This window comes from Bos grunniens, chromosome 9 (assembly GCF_055505025.1).
Source record: "Bos grunniens cultivar Pamir isolate PY7600 chromosome 9, Bosgru_T2T1.0, whole genome shotgun sequence".
NCBI classification, from domain to species: Eukaryota; Metazoa; Chordata; class Mammalia; order Artiodactyla; family Bovidae; genus Bos; species Bos grunniens.
In genome coordinates this window covers 77,150,940-77,173,848 of record NC_141173.1, presented here as the reverse complement: position 1 = coordinate 77,173,848, position 22,909 = coordinate 77,150,940, and positions in this window count along the sequence as shown.

Below are 22,909 nucleotides of genomic sequence, written 5' to 3'. Positions count from 1 at the left end.
CTTTGTCATTTCATGCCTTCCTTTCTTACTGTGGAATTAGTTTCTTTTGTGCTTTTGGTTGACACGTTACCTTGTTCCATGAACGTGTTCCTATTTTAAGTCAATCCTGTATCCCCACATTGAAACATGAGGAGCACCTAGGAGCACCTAGGGACCGCTGCACTATTTCACTTTTTTGCATGACCTTTTCTCCATCTTATCTACTTATTTAAATAGCTTCCTTTCTTGAGAAGCAGATTGGAAATCTGGACCAAATGCATTAAATGTAAATCTGTAATGCTGACCCTCCTCCAGCATTGAATGAACCAGACAAAACTTCCTGCTTTTATTACATTCTGAGGGGACCAAGAAGAACAAATATAATTACATAAATAACATGTACTACATCAAAAGGTGATAAATTCTATGGAGAAAACGCACAGGGAGCACAGTAAATGCTGAAAGTGGGGAGGCATTTTAAAAGTAGACAGTCAGTTAGGATCTCACAGCATAAGTGATGTTTGTATAAAAAGCTGAAGGGTTCAAGGGACTGAGTCATGAAGATTTCAGAAGGAAGAGCATTGCAGACAAAGGGAATAGTCATGCAAAGGCCCTGAGACAGGCACATGCATGGTGAGTTCTCAGAATGGCTGGTAGGTCAGAGTGGCTGGAGCAGTGGGCCAGGAAGAAAGTAGAAGATAGAATACAAGGGTGGGGAGGATACGTGGAAGGTACAGCACAGAGTGCAGGGTTTATAGATCATTTTAGGAATTTCAGCTTTTATTCTGAGTAAGATGGAGAAGCCATGCAGTTTTGAGCAGAAGAGTGACAAGATCTGACTTCCATTTTATAAGAATCACTCAGGCCTCTGGGTGGGAAATTGATATGACAATTAAGGGCAAAAGCAGGGACTCTTGAGAAATAGCAGACCAGATTAGTATTATAGAAGTGAAGGTGGTGAGATTCTAGATATATTTTAGAGTCGGCAAGATTTGTTTGTTCTACCACTAAAGGTGGTAGAAGATTGAAAAATGATCGAGAAGAATTCTGGTTTAGACTTGAGTGATAGGAAGGATGACCACTGGAGGGGAAAGACTGGATAGGGCAGGTTGTTTCATCTTTTAAACAAGACGAGTAAAGATCAGGAGTTGAGTTTTGGACATGGTAAGTTTGCAGTATATGTGAGTTTGAGTATTTGGAGTTTAGGAGTGAGAACTGGACCACAGATAATAGTTAGAACCCATTGTCAGGGTTGCTGTTACTCAGTTGCTAAGTCATGTCCAACTCTTTGCAATCCCATGGGTTGCATCCCTGTCCTCCACTATCTCCTGGAGTTTGCTCGAACTCATGTCCATTGAGTTAGTGAAGCTATCTAACCACCTCCTCCTCTGCCGTGCCCCTTCTCCTTTTGCCTTCAATCTTTCCCAACATCAGGGTCTAGCATAAAATTTTGTGAGATTTGAATAAAATCTGTACTTTAGTTAATAATAGTATATCACATGTAATTTCCTGTTTTTTTATACCATCATATTTCTTTATATTCTCAGAATTGGATTAGAAGTTTAGTATTACTGCTAAAAGTCTAGAAAATTTATTATCTTAGTGATTTTAAAAAATTTGAATGAGGTTTGAAACTTCTAATGAAATAATGTTATCTCTGGTGTGACTTCCAATTTATTAATATATGCTTAGCCTACAGGGCCAATAGCCTGAATTTGCTGTAACTGCTTACAGAAATGCTGTAGTGTTTAACTCTAGAAAGTTATACCTGTGTGGATTTTAGCAATTAAAGTCTTTTTTATTTTTTAGGCCTCCAGTGTACATGATCTTTTTCATTTTCTCTACACTAAAAGACAGAACACTTCCTATTTCAGTGGGCTTTTCACCAAGACTTTTCTGCTTAGGACTTGTATAGCATGATGTTAATTATAAACACTGACTATAATAATTCTGAAAGTTTGATGAGCTACCTCTGAAACTTCTCCAAGTATTTTAGAACTGAGGAGAGAAGAGTTTTTCCATGTTGTACTTAATTGTTTTCCTTTTCTCCCTCTTTTTTAACATTGGCTTGTTTTCGCCCATTTCATTTGATCTGTTTTTTCTTAATTTCCTTAAACTCAACATTGTCAATTTGCTATTTTTATTTTCAATAACTACCTAGATTTTTTGGTTTCCTTCTGGTTTGTGGAACTTATGGGAGTTTGACTTTGTGTTACATATTTCATCTTCTGGGCCAGTGATGGAGAAAAAGCCCTTGAAAACTCAAGGTGAGGGCAGATTGAAATAAATGAGATATGCCTGTAAAATGGTAGCTTTTTTTTTTTTTTTACATTTAATTTCTAAGCTAGTAAATACATTTGAATTTTAGCAAACTTGTCAGTGCACTTTCTCAAGATACAATTATAGGAATTAAATAAACTTATATTTGATTAGGATGACTGAAAAACTAATCAGCAGATGGCAGGCAGCACTGTGACGAATCGCTGCCTGCATCAGAGTCCATGGAGGCCCAGGGGTTCAGCGAAGGGTCAGCAGATTTGGCCTTGGTTTCTGTTCAGCTTTGGCCCTGATAATCTGGAAAGAAAGACATAAACAGTTTGACTAAGTCCTTAGCAATATGGATTGAAAAAAAAAAAACTACCTGAGAGTGATGTTTTAAAACCAACCAGGTATGACAATAAAAAAGAAATTATTGATACAAATTTACTTTGGAAGAATATGAACACTTATGGAAAGGGAGGTTTGAGCAAAAGGTTTTTAAAAAACTTTATGGGGGAATAATATCAAACAGAACAAAGACCTTGTGTGTTCAGTTTGAATTTTGACAGTTTTATTCACTCCTATAATCACCATGTGAAACAAGATATAAAACATTTCCATCATCCTAGAAATTTCCCTCCTCCTGTCAATTAAAGTTTTCTATCTACAAAGTATTTTTTTTAACATTTCAATTCTCCGGAAAAATCAGGAAGCAGGATATATGAAATTTATAAGCTTACTGTGTTCTCTGGTTATGAATGTGAGTATTTTCAATCATTTGGCCTTTGGTTTTCTGAACCAGGAATCAAGGAAAACTTCAGCATATTTAAAATAGAATAATGATCACAAATGTGTAGAAACCAAATTGATGAATTTAAAACAGGAACTAGTGGGTGGATTTTAGATTAACATTTCTCATATAATTTGTCTATGCATGGTTTATTTTTTAAAAACTTTTTATTGGAATATAGCTGATGAACAGTGTTATGATAGTTTCAGTTCCGTCGCTCAGTCATGTCTGACTCTTTGTGACCCCATGCAGCATGCCAGGCCTCCCTGTCCATCACCAACTCCTGCCTGGAGCTTGCTCAAATTCATATCCATCAAGTCGGTGATGCAATCCAACCATCTTATCCTCTGTCGTCCCCTTCTCCTCCTGCCTTCAATCTTTCCCAGCATCAGGGTCTTTTCCAATGAGTCAGTTCTTCACATCAGGTGCCAAAGTATTGGAGCTTCAGCATCAGTCCTTCCAATGAACATTCAGGACTGATTTCCTTTAGGATGGACTGGTTGGGTCTCCTTGTAGTCCAAGGAGTCGAGAGTCTTCTCCAACACCACAGTTCAAAAACATCAATTCTTCAGTGCTCAGCTTTATTTATAGTCCAACTCTCACATCCATACATGACTATTGGAAAAGCTTTGACTTTTCTAGCTTTGACTAGATGGACTTTTGGTGGCAAAATAATGTCTCTGCTTTTGAATATGCTGTCTAGGTTGGTCATAGCTTTTCTTCTAAGGAGCAAGTGTCTTTTAATTTCATGGCTGCAGTTACTGTCTGCAGTGATTTTGGAGCCCAAGAAAATAAAGGCTGTCATTGTTTCCACTGTTTCCCCATCAATTTGTCCTGAAGTGATGGGACCAGATACCATGATCTTAGTTTTCTGAATGTTGAGTTTTAAGCCAGCTTTTTCACTCTCCTCTTTCACTTTCATCAAGAGGCTCTTTAATTCTTCTTCACTTTCTGCCATAAGGGTGGTGTCATCTGCATATCTGAGGTGATTGGTATGTCTCCCAGCAGTCTTGATTAGAGCTTGTGCTTCATCCAGCCTGGCATTTCACATGCTGAATATAGTTTCAGGTGAACGGCAGTGGGACTCAGCCACATAGGTACATGTATCCATTCTCCCCCAAACCCCCTCCCATCCAGGCTGCCACATAACACTGAACAGAATTCCATGTGCTATACAGTAGGTCCTTGTTGGTTATCCATTTTAATTATAGCAGTGTGGGCATGCTGATCCCAAACTCCCTCTCCCTTCCCCCACCCTTCACCCTGGTATCTGTAAATTCATTCTCCAAGTCTGTGAGTCTGTTTCTGTTTTGTAAATAAGTTCATTTGTATCATTTCTTTTTCAATCCCGCACATAAAATATGTCATATTTCTCCTTCTCTGTCCAACTTACTTTACTCAGTGTGACAATCTCTGCTGCTGCTCAAGTCGCTTCAGTCGTGTCTGACTCTGTGCGACCCCATAGATGGCAGCCCACCAGGCTCCCCCATCCCTGGGATTCTCCAGGCAAGAACACTGGAATGTGTTGCCATTTCCTTCTCCAATGCATCAAAGTGAAAGGTGAAAGTGAAGCCGATCAGTCGTGTCCGACTCTTCGCAAACCCATGGACTGCAGCCTACCAGGCTCCTCCCGTGGGATTTTCCAGGCAAGAGTACTGGAGTGGGTTGCCATTGCCTTCTCCTGTGACAATCTCTAGCTTCATCCATGTTGCTTATGCATAGCTCTTTATTCATATATATGACAGGGAGCGTGGGTTAGATGGGATGGAAGAACCTCATGACTTATTCGCGATACTTAAACTGTCATTACCATCATCTTTTTTTATTATAGTAACTCTTATAAGAATTGTTATTAATTTTGTAGATTAGGAAGTTAAGGCTTGAATTAAACAATCTTGGGGAAAGGTTGTCCAAGGTTTTCCAAGAGGATACAGTTCCAGGAGCCAGGTCTGGAAGTACCAAATGGCTCACTATTTGTGAAGCAAAGGAAGTTTAAATGACAGAAGACCGTCCCTCTTTTAACGGATGTAGCAGTCTTATGTTTGGTGCACAGTCCTAGAGATGGCAGATGTGTTATGACCATAAATACAAAGCCTCATAGGAAAAATTAGAACTCGTATTATTTTTTTAGCTTCACTTCTCTTTTGACACCTCCCTTGATTTGCCTCCATTGCTGGACACAGTCCACTACCACCTCCTCTGAACTGCTTCTGTACCACGTGTTGGGTTGGCCACAACTTTTGTTTGGGTTTTCCTGTAACATTTTGTGGAAAAATCCAAAAGAACATTTTGGCTAACCCAATATATAGTTTTGTTTGTTCACATGCTATATTTTGTGTTGAAACTGTGTGAAGGTCTTTCTTTACTTCACTAATGAAAGACAAAGAATTATCTTCTAAGTTACATTCTCCTAAAGCTCAGTCAAGTACTGACATCTTATAGGCACTTGAATACTTTGGGTAAAATAAGGTTCTGTTTTTTCATCTTATGGGGCTTCCCAGGTGGCTCAATGGTAAAGGATCTGCCTGCCAAGGAGGGAGACGTGTCTCCAATCCCTGGGTCGGCAAGATCCCCTGGAGGAGGGCATGGCAACCCACTCCAATATTCTTGCCTGGAGAACCCCATGGACGGAGGAGCCTGGTGGGCTACAGTCCATAGGTCACAAAGAGGGTTAGGGTTAGGTGTGCATGCACATGTACACACACACACACACACACACACACACACACACACACACCCTCAGTCTTTTAATTCCGTAGTGATAGAGGCAAGTCTACCTTGCTGTTCTTTTCTTTAGTTTTATTTTCACGCTACCCTGCCTGCCAGATTCTTGAGTATCCTGATGCATATTCCTACAGGATAGAGCATTTCTTTTTTTAAAACTCCTTTCTAAACTTTTAGATTGAAGTATAGTTGTTACAATGTTGTGTTAATTTCTGCTGTAACAAAGTTAATTTTGTTGTAACAAAGTAACTCATTTTACACATATATGCATTCTTACCTAAACATTTTTTCTAGTGTGGGTTGTCACAGGATATTGAATGTAGTTCTGTGCTCTACAGTAGGACCTGTTGTTTATCCACTTCGTATGTAATAGTTGGCATATGCTAACTGCACACTCCCAGTTCATCCCTCTTCCACCCCTTGTCCCCTTGGCAACCACAAGTCTGTTCTCCATATCTGAGTCTGTTTTTGTTTCACACATAGGCTCATTTATGCCATGTTTTAAATTCCATGTGTAAGTGATATGGTATTTCTGTTTATTTTTCTGGACTTACTTCACTTAGTATGGTAAGCTCCAGATCCATTCATGTTGCTACAAATGGCATTATTTTGATTTTTTATACTTGAGTAGTAGTCCATTGTACATATGCACCGCATCTTCTTCATCCATTCATCTGTCGATGGACACTTAGCTTGTTTCCATGTCTTAGCTATTGTGAACAGTGCTGCTATGAACATAGGGGTGCATTTGTCTTTTTGAATTACAGTTTTTTTCTGGATATATGCACAGGAGTGGAATTTCTGGATCACACGCTAGTAAAGTAATGCTCAAAATTCTCCAAGCCAGGCTTCAGCAATACGTGAACTGTGAACTTCCAGTTGTTCAAGCTGGTTTTAGAAAAGGCAGAGGAACCAGAGACCAAATTGCCAACATCCGCTGGATCATGGAAAAAGCAAGAGAGTTCCAGAAAAACATCTATTTCTGCTTTATTGACTATGCCAAAGCCTTTGACTGTGTGGATCACAATAAACTGTGGAAAATTCTGAAAGAGATGGGAATACAAGACCACCTGACCTGCCTCTTGAGAAATTTGTATGCAGGTCAGGAAACAACAGTTAGAACTGGACATGGAACAACAGACTGATTCCAAATAGGAAAAGGAGTACATCAAGGCTGTATATTGTCACCCTGCTTATTTAACCTATATGCAGAGTACATCATGAGAAACGCTGGACTGGAAGAAACACAAGCTGGAATCAAGATTGCCGGGAGAAACATCAATAACCTCAGATATGCAGATGATACCACCCTTATGGCAGAAAGTGAAGAGGAACTCAAAAGCCTCTTGATGAAAGTGAAAGTGGAGAGTGAAAAAGTTGGCTTGAAACTCAACATTCAGAAAATGAAGATCATGGCATCTGGTCCCATCACTTGATGGGAGATAGATGGGGAAACAGTGGAAACAGTGTCACACTTTATTTGTTTAGGCTCCAAAATCACTGCAGATGGTGACTGCAGCCATGAAATTAAAAGACACTTACTCCTTGGAAAAAAAGTTATGACCAACCTAGACAGCATATTCAAAAGCAGAGACATTACTTTGCCAACAAAGGTCCGTCTAGTCAAGGCTATGGTTTTTCCAGTGGTCATGTATGGATGTGAGAGTTGGACTGTGAAGAAGGCTGAGCGCCGAAGAATTGATGCTTTTGAACTGTGGTGTTGGAGAAGACTCTTGAGAGGCCCTTGGACTGCAAGGAGATCCAACCAGTCCATTCTGAAGGAGATCAGTCCTGGGATTTCTTTGGAAGGACTGATGCTAAAGCTGAAACTCCAGTACTTTGGCCACCTCACATGAAGAGTTGACTCATTGGAAAAGACTCTGATGCTGGGAGGGATTGGGGGCAGGAGGAGAAGGGGATGACAGAGGATGAGATGGCTGGATGGCATCACCGACTCGATGGACTCGAGTCTGAGTCAACTCCAGGAGTTGGTGATGGACAGGGAGGCCTGGTGTGCTGCGATTCATGGGGTCGCAAAGAGTCAGACACGACTGAGTGACTGAACTGAACTGACTGAACTGATAGTAATTCTATTTTAGTTTTTTGAGGAACCTCAGTTCTGTTTTTTATAGCAGCTGCACCAACTTATAGTCTCACCAACAGTGTAAGAGGCTTCCCTTTTGTCCACATCCTCTCCAGCATTTGCTATTTGTAGACTTATTAAATGATGGCCATTCTAACTGGTGTGAGATGATACTTCACTGTAGTTTGAGTTTGCATTTCTCTAATAATAGTGAGATGTATTTAAGCCTAAGAATACTGGAGTGGGTAGCCTATCGCTTCCCCAGTGGATCTTCCTGACCCAGGAATAGAAGTGGAGTTTCCTGCATTGCAGGTGGATTCTTTACCAATTGAGCTATCAGGGAAGCGCATAATAATTAGTGATGCTCAGTCCACGGGGTCGCTAAGAGTCGGACACGACTGAGCGACTTCACTTTCACTTTTCACTTTGATGCATTGGAGAAGGAAATGGCAACCCACTCTAGTGTTCTTGCCTGGAGAATCCCAGGGACGGGGGAGCTTGGTGGGCTGCCGTCTATGGGGTCGCACAGAGCCGGACACGACTGAAGTGACTTAGCAGCAGCAGCAGTATCTTCTTTGGAGAGACATCTCTTTAGGTCTTCACCCATTTTTCGATTGGGTTGTTTGTTTTTTTGTTGTTGAGGATAGAGCATTTCTTAATCTTATTTGATCATGGGGCTTTTATCAGGGGTAGAAGGGCTTATTCAGATCTAGTTTTCCAATGAACATTCCTTGAGAAATGCTGTTCAGCAGCTGCATTTTATAGGTGAGGAGACTGAAGCTATGTGACTTGTCCAGTATTTCACAAAGAATTAGCATTAGAACTAGGGAAAAATCCTTTACAGCATAAATGCAGTGTTAAAAATCCAGTGTTGAAAACCTTTCTAACCCTGGAAAGTTCCATAAGGAGAATGTATGTGACATGTTTCACCATTGGACATATTTCCAAAAATGACTTGGGGCAGATATTTATGAAAAATATTTAAAATTTTACTCATATATTTTTTGGAGAGATAATTTTTTTGGAGGGGGCAGATGTTATAATAGGTATTGTGCTTGATTGGAGTATATGCTGTGTAGTTTCCCAATAATTAGGCTAGGTGATTTAGAAAGGTATTTGTATACTCTAGGGTATTGCTGTTGAAATACAGAGGGGCAAGGCATTAATAAGTAAGTTCATGACCCATTTATCCAGATGAAAGCCTTTGAATTGAAATGTGCATTATTTAACAGTGCTATTTTTTGATATACAATTGGGATACTGGTCATTTAGTTTGGGGACATCGGATTTGAAATGCCAACTTTAATCTGTATTCTCATTTTAAGCCTCATGCCTTAAAAATAGCAATTGTAACTAAAAAGTTTGCTGAATGTTCTATTTCAATTTCTTACTTTTATATATTTTGCTTATACTTTGCACATATATTTAGTACCCCAGCTAGTAGTACTTCCTGCATATAGGTAATTTTTTTTTTTTTTTTTTTTTACCATTTATAATAAGCAGTTAGGATTGAATTGAAATTTGAAGCTCTTTCTCCCTCACTCACTGAATTATAGGATACTGGAGTTTTAAGGGTTCTTAGTTCACTGCCTCAGATTCTGAAGTAACCACCAAGCACATGGTATAGATCTTTTACTACTTGGCAATATTTTTGTCATTTATTGAGCAAGCAGTTCTATTGGGTATTTATCTGTTAAATTGTAGGTTTTATGATGTGTACATATAAAACAGTCTCTGTCCAAAGAAACTTGTGACTGTGTGTGAGACAGGAAAATGATGAGTTAGAGGTCATTGTGAAGCATTTGGGCATCTCTGTATCCAGAGATGCAACTGGAAGCCTGGAAGAGGGCACCTAGACCTATTGGAAATGTGAGGACCAGTCGTCTGGATTATATATGCAATTAGCTCTTTTATTGTTCCTTCCAAACATTCACTACTCTCTTTAAACCCTATGCCAATTCCTCTCCTTTTCTCCTGGGCTCATTTTTCCTCTCTGAAATAACTGCTAAGCAAGACTCTATCCATCTCACTTCTGTCAGTTTTCCTTCTCTTTTCTCATCCATCATGGTGGGGATTTGCTATGGAAGAGCTATTCTTTTTGTCCAAAGCAGGTTCTGTCTGCCCAGGTCCACTTCCAATCTCTCATCCAACCCAGCGTCTTCCCTCCTGGGATCCTGTTCTCTTTCTCCATCTGTCTGTCTATCTTGTCCCCTTCTCTCATATCACAGGATACCACATCCACCCTACCCCTCATCCCTAGCACATAGTGACTAACCTCTCTTTCACATGGTTTCCTCTCAGTCCATGAGCATTAGATTATCTTCCATCTTGAAATAAACAAAACAAAAACTTTGTTTTCCTTGATCATTGTCCTTTCTTGCTCTCCTTATCACCACAATTTAAAATGGTCATTGTTTGGTCTTCCTTTCTCCAAATGCTCTTCTCTCTCCAGTGTGGCTTCTGCCCTCACCTTTGCCCTGAGGTTGGTCTAATGAAAGTTATCACAAGCTTCAAATCAACTATGGACTATTTCCAGCCTTCGTCTCACTGGATGTTCTCGCTGAAAACTGTTCTTGAAGTGCTCACTTACTTGACTTTGTAACACTAGTCGAGCTGCTAGGTCACAGTCTGCTCTGTGAGCCACTCTTCCACAGGCTTGTTTTTGCCCAATTGATTGACCCCAATGGTAAGCCTTCTCCAAAAAATAAACTTCAAATATAAAGGTCCAAGTAGCTTTGGTGGAAAATAATAGAAAAGAATATATCATGTTATCATTAACTAAAGGATTAATATCAATATATTGATCAGATAAATTGTATCGACACACGGAATATTAACAGGAATCAATTTGTTAAGATGATATAACAATCTGAAATGTATGTACCTAATAACAGAGGTTTGCTATATGAAGCAAAACAGAAGAAATTAAAAGAAATAGACAAATGGACAATTATAGTTGGAGATTTTGACATTCCTTTTCAGTACAATTGACTTAGTTAATATTTAGAGAACATTCCACCCCAAAACAGTAGAATATGCATTCTTTAGGTATATATAGAACATATGACCATGTTATGGTCAATAAGTCAAACTGTATTTTTGGCCATAAAGGTTTCAATAAACTGAAAAGAGCTGAAATCATGTTTTATGGGATTTAAATTGGAAATCAATGGAAAAATAACCAAATATTTAGAAATTAAACAGCTCACTTTTCAGTAAACAAGACTAAATAAAAAAATCACAAGGCAAATTAAATATTTTGAACTGAATATCACCTTAAGAAACTTCAAAAGAAGTAGTAAATTAAACACAAAGTAAGCAATAGGGAGAAAAATAATAAATAGTAGAAATTTTTAAAATGGACAAAATTAGGGAAAATCAAATTAAAAAGTGATTATTTGAAAGTAATAAAACTAATTAACTTTTAACCAGACTGATCAAGAAACAAATAAAAGGCAAAAATGATTAATTTCAGGAGTGATTGGAGTGTTACAATAGGTATTAAGCAAATAAGGAAATATCGTGACCACGTTCAGGCCAGTAAATTTGACAACTTAAATGAAATTAATAAATTCCTACCAGAGCTCACTCAAGAAGAAATATATACAGTGTAATCTAGCCATTATATTCCTAGGTATCTATGCAAGAGAAAGATTTATATACAAATGTTTATAGCAGCAACATTATTCATGATAATCAAGAGGTAGAAACAACCCAAATGTCCATCAACATCCATCAACTGATGAACAATAAACAAAATGTGATATAACCATACAATGTATTGTTATTTAGTTATAAAAAAATAAAGCACTGATACATGCTGTAATATAGATAAATCTTGAAAACATAATGATACATGAAATAAATCTGTTATGAAAGATCACATGTAGCATGCATTCCATTATTTGAAATGTTCAGAACAGGCAATTCTAGAGAGACAGAAGATAGACTGCTTAGGGCAAGTGGAGGGCAGTGACAGCTAAAGATTATAGAGTGTCGTTTTGAAGTGATGTAATGCTTTGAAAGTTACCGTAGTGATAGTTATACTACTCTCTGAATCTAAAAAGTCCATTGAATTGTGACTTTAGATGGGTGGATATTAGGGTATGTGAAGGTCAATAAAGCTATTATATAAAAGAAGAAAAAGATAACCTGAATAACCAATATCTCTTAAATTCATAGTTTAAAAGTTAACCCAAAAGAAATCCCAGTTCCAGCTGTATTCATTAGTGAATTCTACTAAGCATCTAAGGAAACGAAAACACCAATGCCAAATCTACAAAAACCCTTACAGAAAATAGAAGTGGAAGAAACACTTCATAATTCATTCTTTTTGGTATCACCCTGATACCAAAATCAAAGGCATTAAAAAAAACTGCATACTGATGTTGCTTATGAATATAGATGTAACGATCCTTTAAAAATTAGCAAATTATACAATAGTATATGACAGAGGTTATGACCAACCTAGATAGCATATTCAAAAGCAGGGACATTACTTTGCCAACAAAGGTCCGTCTAGTCAAGGCTATGGTTTTTCCTGTGGTCATGTATGGATGTGAGAGTTGGACTGTGAAGAAGGCTGAGCGCCGAAGAATTGATGCTTTTGAACTGTGGTGTTGGAGAAGACTCTTGAGAGGCCCTTGGACTGCAAGGAGATCCAACCAGTCCATTGTGAAGGAGATCAGCCCTGGGATTTCTTTGGAAGGAATGATGCTAAAGTTGAAACTCCAGTACTTTGGCCACCTCATGCGAAGAGTTGACTCATTGGAAAAGACTCTGATGCTGGGAGGGATTGGGGGCAGGAGGAGAAGGGGATGACAGAGGATGAGATGGCTGGATGGCATCACTGACTCGATGGATGTGGATCTCAGTGAACTCCGGGAGATGGTGATGGACAGGGAGGCCTGGCGTGCTGCGATGCATGGGGTTGCAAAGAGTCGGACACGACTGAGAGACTGATCTGATCTGATATGACAGAGGATGAGATGGTTGGATTGCATCACCGACACAATGGACATGAGTTTGGGTAAACTCTGGGAGTTGTTGATGGACAGGAAGGCCTGGCGTGCTGCAGTCCTTGGGGTCACAAAGAGTCAGACATGATTGAGTGACTGAACTGAACTGAAATGATAATAATACATTATGACTTACATGGATTGAATTTCCCCCCACCCCAAATTCACAGGTTGAAGCCCTAACCCCCTAATGTACCTAAAGTTGGCGATAAGGCTTTTAAAGAGATAACCAAGGTTAAATGAGGTCATAATGATGAGGCCCTTATCCTATAGGACTGATATCCTATTAGTAGAGGGAGAGATTACCAGAGATCTCTCTGCATATGCACAGAGGAAAGACCATGTAAGGACTCAGCAAGAAGGGCCATCTGCAAACCAGGAAGAGACGTCTCACCAGAAACCCCACCACCACCTTGATTGTGAATTACAGATTCCAAAATATGAGAAAATGAAATTCTGTTGTTCAACCATCCAGTTTGCGGTGTTCTGCTATGGCAGTCCTAGAAGACTAACACAATAACCAAATAGTTTCTCCCAGAAATGTAAGGTTGGATTAACATTAGAAAACTGACTAAAGAAAAATCATCTAACCTCAACAGATGCGGAAAAGCCATTTGACAATCTTCAAAAACAACTCATGAGAAAAAAAAAAAAGTTTCAGCAAATTGGAAGTAGAAGAGAACTTTCTCAACCTGATAAAGAACAGTTAACATTATACTTAGAAGGAAAGCAGTCAGTCTTTTACCTTTAAGGAAAGAAATGAGGCAAAGATGTTCACTCTCATCACTCCCATTTAATGTCTTACTGGAAGCTAAATCCAGTACAGTAAGGCCAGTAAAGGAATAAAAGTTGTGTAGACTGGCAGAGAGGAATAAAATTATTTTAATTCTCAGATGACAAGATTGTCCACACAGAATAAGATACTATTCTTACTAGTAGAAATAGTGACTTTAGCAAGGTCACAGTATATAAAGTCAATATAAAAAAATCAGTTGTATTACTAGCAAAAGCTGTTGAAGATTGGAAAAACAATACAGATAATATCATAAAAATAAAATACTTGTGGATACACTTACCAAAATATATGCAAGAATTGTACACAAACTGTAAAATGTTGTGGAAAAGTAAAGATAATTCAGAGTGATGCTATATTTGTGTAAAAGAACAGTAAGTATTCATAAGGTGTCATTCATCCCCCAATTAATCTACAAATTCAATGTAATCTCAATTCATATTCCAGCAGATTTTTTGAAGAAATTGATAGGATTTTCTAAAATTTGTATGGAAATTGAAGTCTTCCAATAGTCAAAGCAATTTTGAGGGGAAAAATTTTGGATGATTTACTCACAGGTCTTGCTTACTCTATAGTCTCTTTAAGACTTACTCTAAAAGTAGAGTAACTGTGTTGACGGGGTACAGTGTAAGTGTATAGATCACTTGAAAGAAACTTGAAACAAGCCCACAATATATGATTTAGTGGTTTTTTTTGAAATGGCGCCAAGATGAATTCATAGAAAAATGATAATCTTTTCAACAAATAGTGCTGGAATATTTTGATAGCCATATGCAATAAAAGTCAATGCTTACTTTATACTATAAAGAAGAACTTGGTAACTGAAAATGGATCACTGACTTAAACTAAATAAGAGTGACAACAGAAAAACCTACTAGATGAAAACACAGGACAAATTTTAAAATTTCTTTTTAATTGGAGGATAATTGGTTTACAAAGTTGTGTTGGTTTCTGCCATACAGCAACATGAAATCAATGAGAAGTATACATATGGCCCCTCCCTCTTCAGCCTCTCTCCCACCCGCCACCCCTCGGACGAATTTCATTTATAGACTTAAATTAGGCAAAGATTTCTTTGAGATATAAAAATCATGACCTACCAAAAATTAAAATTAAAACTTTTATCAAAATTAAAACTTTTGCTTTTCAAAATTAACTGTTAAGAAAATGAAAAGACAAAACAGGGATTTACAAAACTTATGTCTGATAAAGGACTGTATCCATAATACAAAGAACACCCACAGTAAGATAAATAATTTTTAAGTGAGTAAAACAGATATGACTTCATCAAAATAGAGGTAAGAGTGGAAAATAGGCACATGAAAAGATCTTCCACATCATAGTCAATAGGGAAATGCAAAGTAAAACTACAATAAGCTGTCACTACATATCTCCCTAGAATGGATAAGATTAACAAGATTTTAATCTTCCTAACAATACAAATGTTGACACACACTCAGAGCAACTAGAGCTCTCATACTAGCTGTTAGGCATGCAGAATAGTATCACCACTTTGGGGGGAAAAAAAGCTTCACAGGTTTTTACAAAAGTAAAACCTACATATACCCTAAGAGCCAGCAAAACTAGGCACTAAAACTAGGCATTTGTCCAAGCAATATGAAAACATATGTTCACACAAAGACATTTGTCTGAATGCTGGGATAGAAAATGGAACAAACACAGAAGAGAAAGATGACTACAATGTGTGAAACAAAGTGGATCAACAGTTTAAAAGGACAGGATTGATAAGAAGCAGAACAGTGGTGTGGAAGCAGGTGGTGGGGAGTCTAGAGTTGTCCTGAACTTCTTCCAGCCTGACTTTTAGAAACATGGCATTATCAAAGAAAAACTGTAAGGGAGTTTGTCTAGAAAAGAACTGGCATGGAAAGGGAGTTTACTGATAAGACAGCAGTTATAGATCAGTATCATAACTGGATCAAAGCAATATGTAAGTACAACTCTAGAAGATAACTCGGAGAAGGCAATGGCACCCCACTCCAGTACTCTTGCCTGGAAAATCCCATGGACGGAAGAGCCTGGTAGGCTGCGGCCCATGGTGTCCCTGAGTTGGATACAACTGAGCAACTTCACTTTCACTTTTCACTTTCATGCATTGGAGAAGGAAATGGCAACCCACTCCAGTGTTCTTGCCTGGAGAATCCCAGGGACGGGGGAGCCTGGTGGGCTGCCATCTATGGGGTCACAGAGTCGGACACAACTGAAGTGACTTACTAGCAGCGGCAGCCGAAGATAACTGGTTTATTTCATTCAAACAGCTATAACAAAATACCAGAGGCTGGATGGCCAACCCTAATTTTTTATGGCATGGAGTAAATGTCTAGTGAGGGCCATATCTTTGGGATAGAAATTAATTGGAAGAAAAATGTTTTTCTCTGCAGTTGTAAGTACCAAACAATTAATTTCTCTAAATTATACCATATTCTTATTGCTCACAGCTCTAAATAACAGATTTGAAAGACAAGACCAGGATAACCTACACTGGAATTTGGGCCAGTACATGATGAGATCTGCCCATAGTAAATGACCCTTGTAGATCTCTGCTTGTGTGTGTGTGCTATAACAATTTATTTATTTACAATACAGTAGGTCCTTTTTAAAACTATTGTTAATTTTATATTGGGGTATGGTTGACTTACAATGTTGTGTTAGTTTCAGATGTATAGCAAAATGATTCACTTATACGTAATACCTATTCTTTTTCATATTCTTCTCCCAAATAGGTTATTACAGAATATTGAGTAGATTTCCCTGTGCTCTACAATAGTTTGATGTTGATTTTCTATTCTATATATAGTAGTGTGTATATATTAATCCCAAACTCTTAATTTACCACCACCACCAACGCCCCCCCACCCATCCCCCACACACCACCTTTCCACTTTGGTAACCAGAAGTTGCTTTCAAAGTCTGAGTCTGTTTGTATTTTGTAAATAAGGTCATGTTCATTTTCAACATTTTTTAAGGACTCTGAATATAAGCAATGTCATTTGATATTTATCTTTGTCTGGTTTACTTCACTTAGTGTGATAATCTCCAGGTCCATCCACGTTGCTGCAAACAGCATTATTTCTTTTTTATGGCTCAGTAATATTCATTGCAGATTCCATTCCACATCTTCTTTATCCATTCATCTATGTCAGTGAACACTTAGGTTTTTTTCAAATATTGTTTATAGTGCATAGTGTCACTGCAAACACTGGGGTGCATGCATCATTTCAAATTAGAGTTTTCTCTGGATGTCTGCCCATGAGTGGGACTGCAGGATCATATGTAACTGTATTTTTAGTTTTTTAAGGAAACTCCATACTGTTCTCCGTAGTGGTTGTACCAACTTACATTCCCACCAACAGTGTAGGAGGGTTCCCTTTTCTCCACACCCTCTGCAGCACTTATTATTTGTAGACTTCTTGATGTTAGTCATTCTGACCACTGTGAGGTGATACCTTGTAGTTTTGATTTGCATTTCTCAAATAATTAGCAATGTTGAACACCTTTTCGTGGGCCTTTAGGCTATCTGTATATCTTTTTTGGAGAAATGTCTTTTTAGATCTTCCCATTTTTTTGATTTTTTTTTTAAATTGAGCTGTATGTTGCTGCTGCTGCTGCTAAGTTGCTTCAGTCGTGTCTGACTCTGCGCAACCCCATAGACGGCAGCCCACCAGGCTCCCCCGTCCCTGGGATTTTCCAGGCAAGAACACTGGAGTGGGTTGCCATTTCCTTCTCCAGTGCATGAAAATGAAAAGTGAAAGTGAAGTCGCTCAGTCGTGTCCGACTCTTCGTGACCCCATGGATTGCAGCCTACCAGGCTCCTCCGTCCATGGGATTTTCCCAGGCAAGAGTACTGGAAAGGTTGCCATTGCCTTCTCCCGAGCTGTATGAGTTGCTTTTATATTTAGAAGATTAATTCCTTGTTAGTTGCATTGTTTGCGAACATTTTTTCCCATTCTGTGGGTTGTCTTTTCATTTTGTTTAAGGTTTTCTTTGCTGTGCAAAAGCTTTTAGGTGTAACTCAGCCCCATTTTTTAATTTATATTTTATTTTCATTACTCTAGGAGATAGATCCAAAAAGATATTTCTGCAGTTTGTGTCAGAGAGTGTTCTGCCTGTGTTTTCCTCTAGGAGTTTATGGGATCCAGTCTTATATTTTGGAGAAGGAAATGGCAACCCACTCCAGTATTCTTGCCTGAAAAATCCCACGCTCAGAGGAGCCTGGCAGTTGCAGTCCATAGGATCACACAGAGTTGGACATGACTGAAGTGACTAAGCAGTCTTATATTTAGGTTTTTAATCTATTTTGAGTTTATTTTTGTGTATGGTATTAGAAAATATTATAATTTTATTCTTTTATATGTAGTTGTCCAGTTTGCCCAGCACCACTTGTTGAAGAGACTTTTTTCTTCTTACCATCTTTTTTGTGGACTAATTGACCACAGATGTATGGGTTTATTTCTGGGCTTTCTATCCTCTTCCACTGATCTGTTTTTGCACCAGTACCAAAATGTTTTGGTGACTGTAGCTTTGTAGTATAGTCTGAAGTCAGAGAGCCTGATTCCCCCAACTCCAGTTTTCTTTCTCAAGATTGCTTTGGCTATTCAGTATCTTTTGTGTTTCCATACAAAATTTAAATGTTTTTGTTCTAGTTCTGTGAAAAATGTCTTTGGTAATTTGATAGAATTGCATTGGATCTGTAGATTGCCTTGAGTAGCATAGTCATTTTGACAATATTGATTCGTCCAATCCAAGAACACAATATATGTTTCCATTTGTTTGTGTCATCTTCAATTTGTTTCATCAGCATCTTATACTTTTAGGAGTACAGGCTTTTTGCCTCCTTAAGTAGGTTTATTCCTGGGTATTTTATTCTTTTCAATGCAATGATAAATGGAGTTGTTTCTTTAATTTTTCTTTCTGACCTTTTGTTAGTGTATAGAAATGCAACAATGCATTAATACATAAAATATATTAATTTGTTCCTGCAACTTTATCTGATTCATTTGATGAGTTAGTAGTGTCTTTAAAATTTTATTTTATTTTATTTTTTTATTCTTCCAATTTTATTTTATTTTTAAACTTTACATAATTGTATTAGTTTTGCCAAATATCAAAATGAATCCGCCACAGGTATACATGTGTTCCCCATCCCGAACCCTCCTCCCTCCTCCCTCCCCCCTCCCCATACCATCCCTCTGGGCCGTCCCAGTGCACCAGCCCCAAGCATCCAGCATCATGCATCGAACCTGGACTGGCAACTCGTTTCCTACATGATATTTTACATGTTTCATTGCCATTCTCCCAAATCTTCCCACCCTCTCCCTCTCCCACAGAGTCCATAAGACTGTTATATGTGTAGTATCATGTCATCTGAAAACAGTGATACTTCTATTCCAATTTGGATTCATTTTATTTCTTTTTCTTCTCTAATTGCTATGGCTAGGACTTCCAAAACTATGTTGAATAAAAATGATGAGAATAAACATCCTTGTTTAATTCCTGATCTTAGAGGTAATGCTTTTAGCTTTTCATTGTTGAGAATGTTAGCTATGGCCTTTATTATGTTGGGGTAGCTTCCCTCTATGCCCAGAATTCCCAACCTCCAGGCCACAGACCGGTACCTCCTGTCAGATCAGTGGCTGTGTTAGGTTAGAAATAAAGTCCACAATAAATGTAATGCACTTAAATCATCCTGAAACCATCCTCCCTCCCTGGTCCATGGAAAACTTGTTTCCCACAAAACGAGTCCCTGGTGCTAAAAAGGTTGGGGACCACTGCTCTATACCCATTTTCTAGAAAGTTTTTTAAAATCATAAATAGATGTTGGATTTTATCAAAAATTTTTCTGCATCTGTTGAGATGATCATATGGCTTTTCAATATGATCGAATTCAATTCAATTGCTTGATGTGATGTATCACATTGATTGATTTGTGGATACTGAAAAATCTTTGGATCCCTGGAATAAATTCCACTTGATCATGGTGTATGATCTTTTTAACATATTGTTGGATTTAGTTTGCTAATATTTTGTTGAGGATTTTTGTGTCTATATTCATCAGTGATAGTGGGCCATACTTTTCTTTTTTTGTGGTCTTTTTGGTTATGGTATGTGCATGATGGTGGCCTCATAGGATAAGTTTGAGAGTGTTCCACCCTCTGCATTTTTTGGACCAGTTTCAGAAGGATAGGTGTTAACTCTTCTCTAAATATTTGACAGAATTTGCCTCTGAAGGCATGGTTCTGGACTTTGATTGTTGGGAGTTTTTAAATCACATTTTCAACTTCAGTACTTGTGATTGGTCTATTCATATTTTCTGTTTCTTCCTGGTTCAGTTTTGGGAGATTGTATCTTTCTAAGTTTTGTTCATTTCTTCTAGGTTGTCTATTTCATTGGCATATAATTGCTCATAGTAATCTATAATAGTCCTTTGTATTTTTGTGGTGTCAGTTGTAACTTTTTTACTTCAAATTTTATTGATTTGGGTCCTCTCCCTTTTTTTTCTTGATGACTCTTTCTAAAGGTTTATCAATTTTATTTTTTTTCAAAGAACCAGCTTTTAGTGTCATTAATCTTTTCTATTGCTTTTTAAGTTTCTGTTTCACTTATTTTTTACTGATTTTTATTGTTTATTTCCTCCTACTAACTTTATGTTTTGTGTTTTCTTCTTTCTCTTGTTACTTTAGGTATAAGGTGAGGTTATTTGAGAGTTTTATTCTTTGCTGAGGTAAGGTTGTATTGCTATCAACTTCCCTTTTAGAACTGTTTTCTGTATCCCATAGGCTTTGGATCACTGTGTTCTGGTTTTCATTTGTCTCTAGGAATATCTTGATTTCCTCTTTGATTTCTTCAGTGATCTATTGCTTGTTTAGTACTTTATTGTTTAGCCTCCATGTGTTTATATTTTTTGCAGTTTTTCCCTTGTGGTTGACTTCTAATCTTACAGCATTGTGACTAGAAAAAATGCTTGATGCAATTTCAATTTTCTTAAATTTACTGAGGCTTGCTCCAGCATATGATCTATCCTGGAGAATGTTCCATATTGAGAAGAATATGTATTCTGCTGTTTTTGGATGGAATGATCTAGTTTTTCTGGCCCAATGTTTCATTTTAGGCCTGTGTTTCCTTACTGATTTTCTGTCTGGATCATCTGTCCGCTGATGTAAGTAGGGTGTTAAAAGTCTCCACTATATTGCATTACTGTTGATTCCTCCCTTTATGGCTGTTAGTATTTGCCCTATATATTGAGGTGCTCCTATGTTGGGTGTCTATACATTTACATTGTTATATCTTCTTATTGAATTGATCCTTTGATTATTATGTAGTGTCCTTTGTCTCTTGTAACAGTCTTTATTTTAAAGTCTATTTTGTCTTATATGTCTTATTGCCGCTGCAGCTTTTGATTTTCATCTGCATGGAATACCTTTTTCTATTCCTTCACTTTCAGTCTGTATGTGTCTCTAGATTTGAAGTGGGTCTCTTGTAGACAGCATCTATGTGGGTTTTGTTTTGGTATCCATTCAGCCAGTTTATCTTTTAGTTGGAGCATTTGTTTACACTTAAGGTAATTATAATATGTATGTTCTTATTGTCATTTTTTAAATTGTTTTACATTTCTTTTTGTAGATCTTTTATCTTCTTTTCCTCTTTTGTTCTCTTGTCATTTGATGACTTATTTTTAGTGTTGTGTCTGGATTCCTTTTTCTTTTTTTCTATTATAGATTTTTGGTTTGCAGTTCCTATGTGGTTTCGATATAGCAGTCTCTATGTATACACAATTATTTTAAGTTGTTGGTCTCTTGTTTTTAAACGCATTTCAAATGTCCTTCATTTGTACTCTCCTCCTCTCATGATTACTCATTTATACATCAGATTTGTGTGTTAATGATTTCCAACCTTTCCTGTATGTCTACCTTTATCAGTGAGCTTTCCTGTTTTGTAATTTTCTTGTTTCTAGTTGTGGCCTTTTCTTTTCCACCTAGAGAAGTTCCTTTAGCATTTGTTGTAAAGCTGGTTTGATGCTGCTGAATTTTCTTAGCTTTTGCTTGTCTGTAAAGCTGTTGATATCTCTGCTGAATCTGAATGAGAGGCTTGTTGGGTAGAGTAATTTTGGTTGTAAGTTCTTCCCTTTAATCACCTTAAATATATTATGCCACTCCCTTCTGACCTGCAGTTGGAAGGGTTTTTAACAAACTGCTCCATTACTGACTGTTCCGTGAGACAAGCTCAAGTATTTCAGTTACTCACCAGTTTCTGTTAAGCCTATGGGACACACTTTCATGGTGGGCTTTTTAGTTCTGTGGGGCATGGTTTCAGTTATTATAGAGTTAGCTAGATCACATATTTCTTGGGAAAATATTGGGTTGGCCAAAAAGTTTATTTGGGTTTTTCCATAAGATGTAATGGAAAAACCTGAATGAACTTTCTGGCCAACCCAATATTTTATTTGCATGTGATTTATATATCACTTGCTCACAAGAAGGCTTTAAGGTTGCTCATAAATAAAAACAATACAAAACTAGAGGGCAGGGTGGTGAGTGCTACCAGAGGATAAGAGTGAAACAATTCTTTCCGCATGGCTGGAAGAGTTGAACTTTGAATCAGACCTGGGCTTCGATTCCATTTTCTTAGCTTGGCAGCCTTAGGAAAGTTACCTCAGTACACTTTTCTTGCCATAACATGACATGAATTGAAAGTACTTTGTTGAGTCATTGTAAAGAGTAAATAAATTGAGCTAAGATATTCAGTAAGTAACATGGGGCCAGTGGGTTGTTATTCCTTTGCTCCTCAACACCATTCTCTATATAAGCCTGAATTTAGTTCTGAGTTTCCTGAAAGTTAAAGTAAAAACTAGAGCAAGCAATTGCCTACTTTTTGAAAAGTCAATAGTTAGTATAAGATCAAATAATTATTATCAAATATTCTGGTTTTCAATTCTGGAAAAACAGGCCTCGTGATTCCTTATATAAGAAAACAAATGAGTAATAGGCACCTGCTGTTAATATAGATTTATGAAAGACAAGCTTGGTGATTTCTCGTATCGACCCTCTTTAAAAGCTGTGGGTATAACATTAAATCTTAATTCAGTGGAGGCATTTTTAGAGGAAGCTGAGATAATTTGGTCTAAATACATTGCTTCTCAGCAGCATAGCCTAATGCAGGAATAAAATTAGAAATTCTAAAAGTTGTGGATATTTAAAATGACCTTTATGTTTGTCTGGAATATTACCTCTCTCAAGTTATCCTTTTGC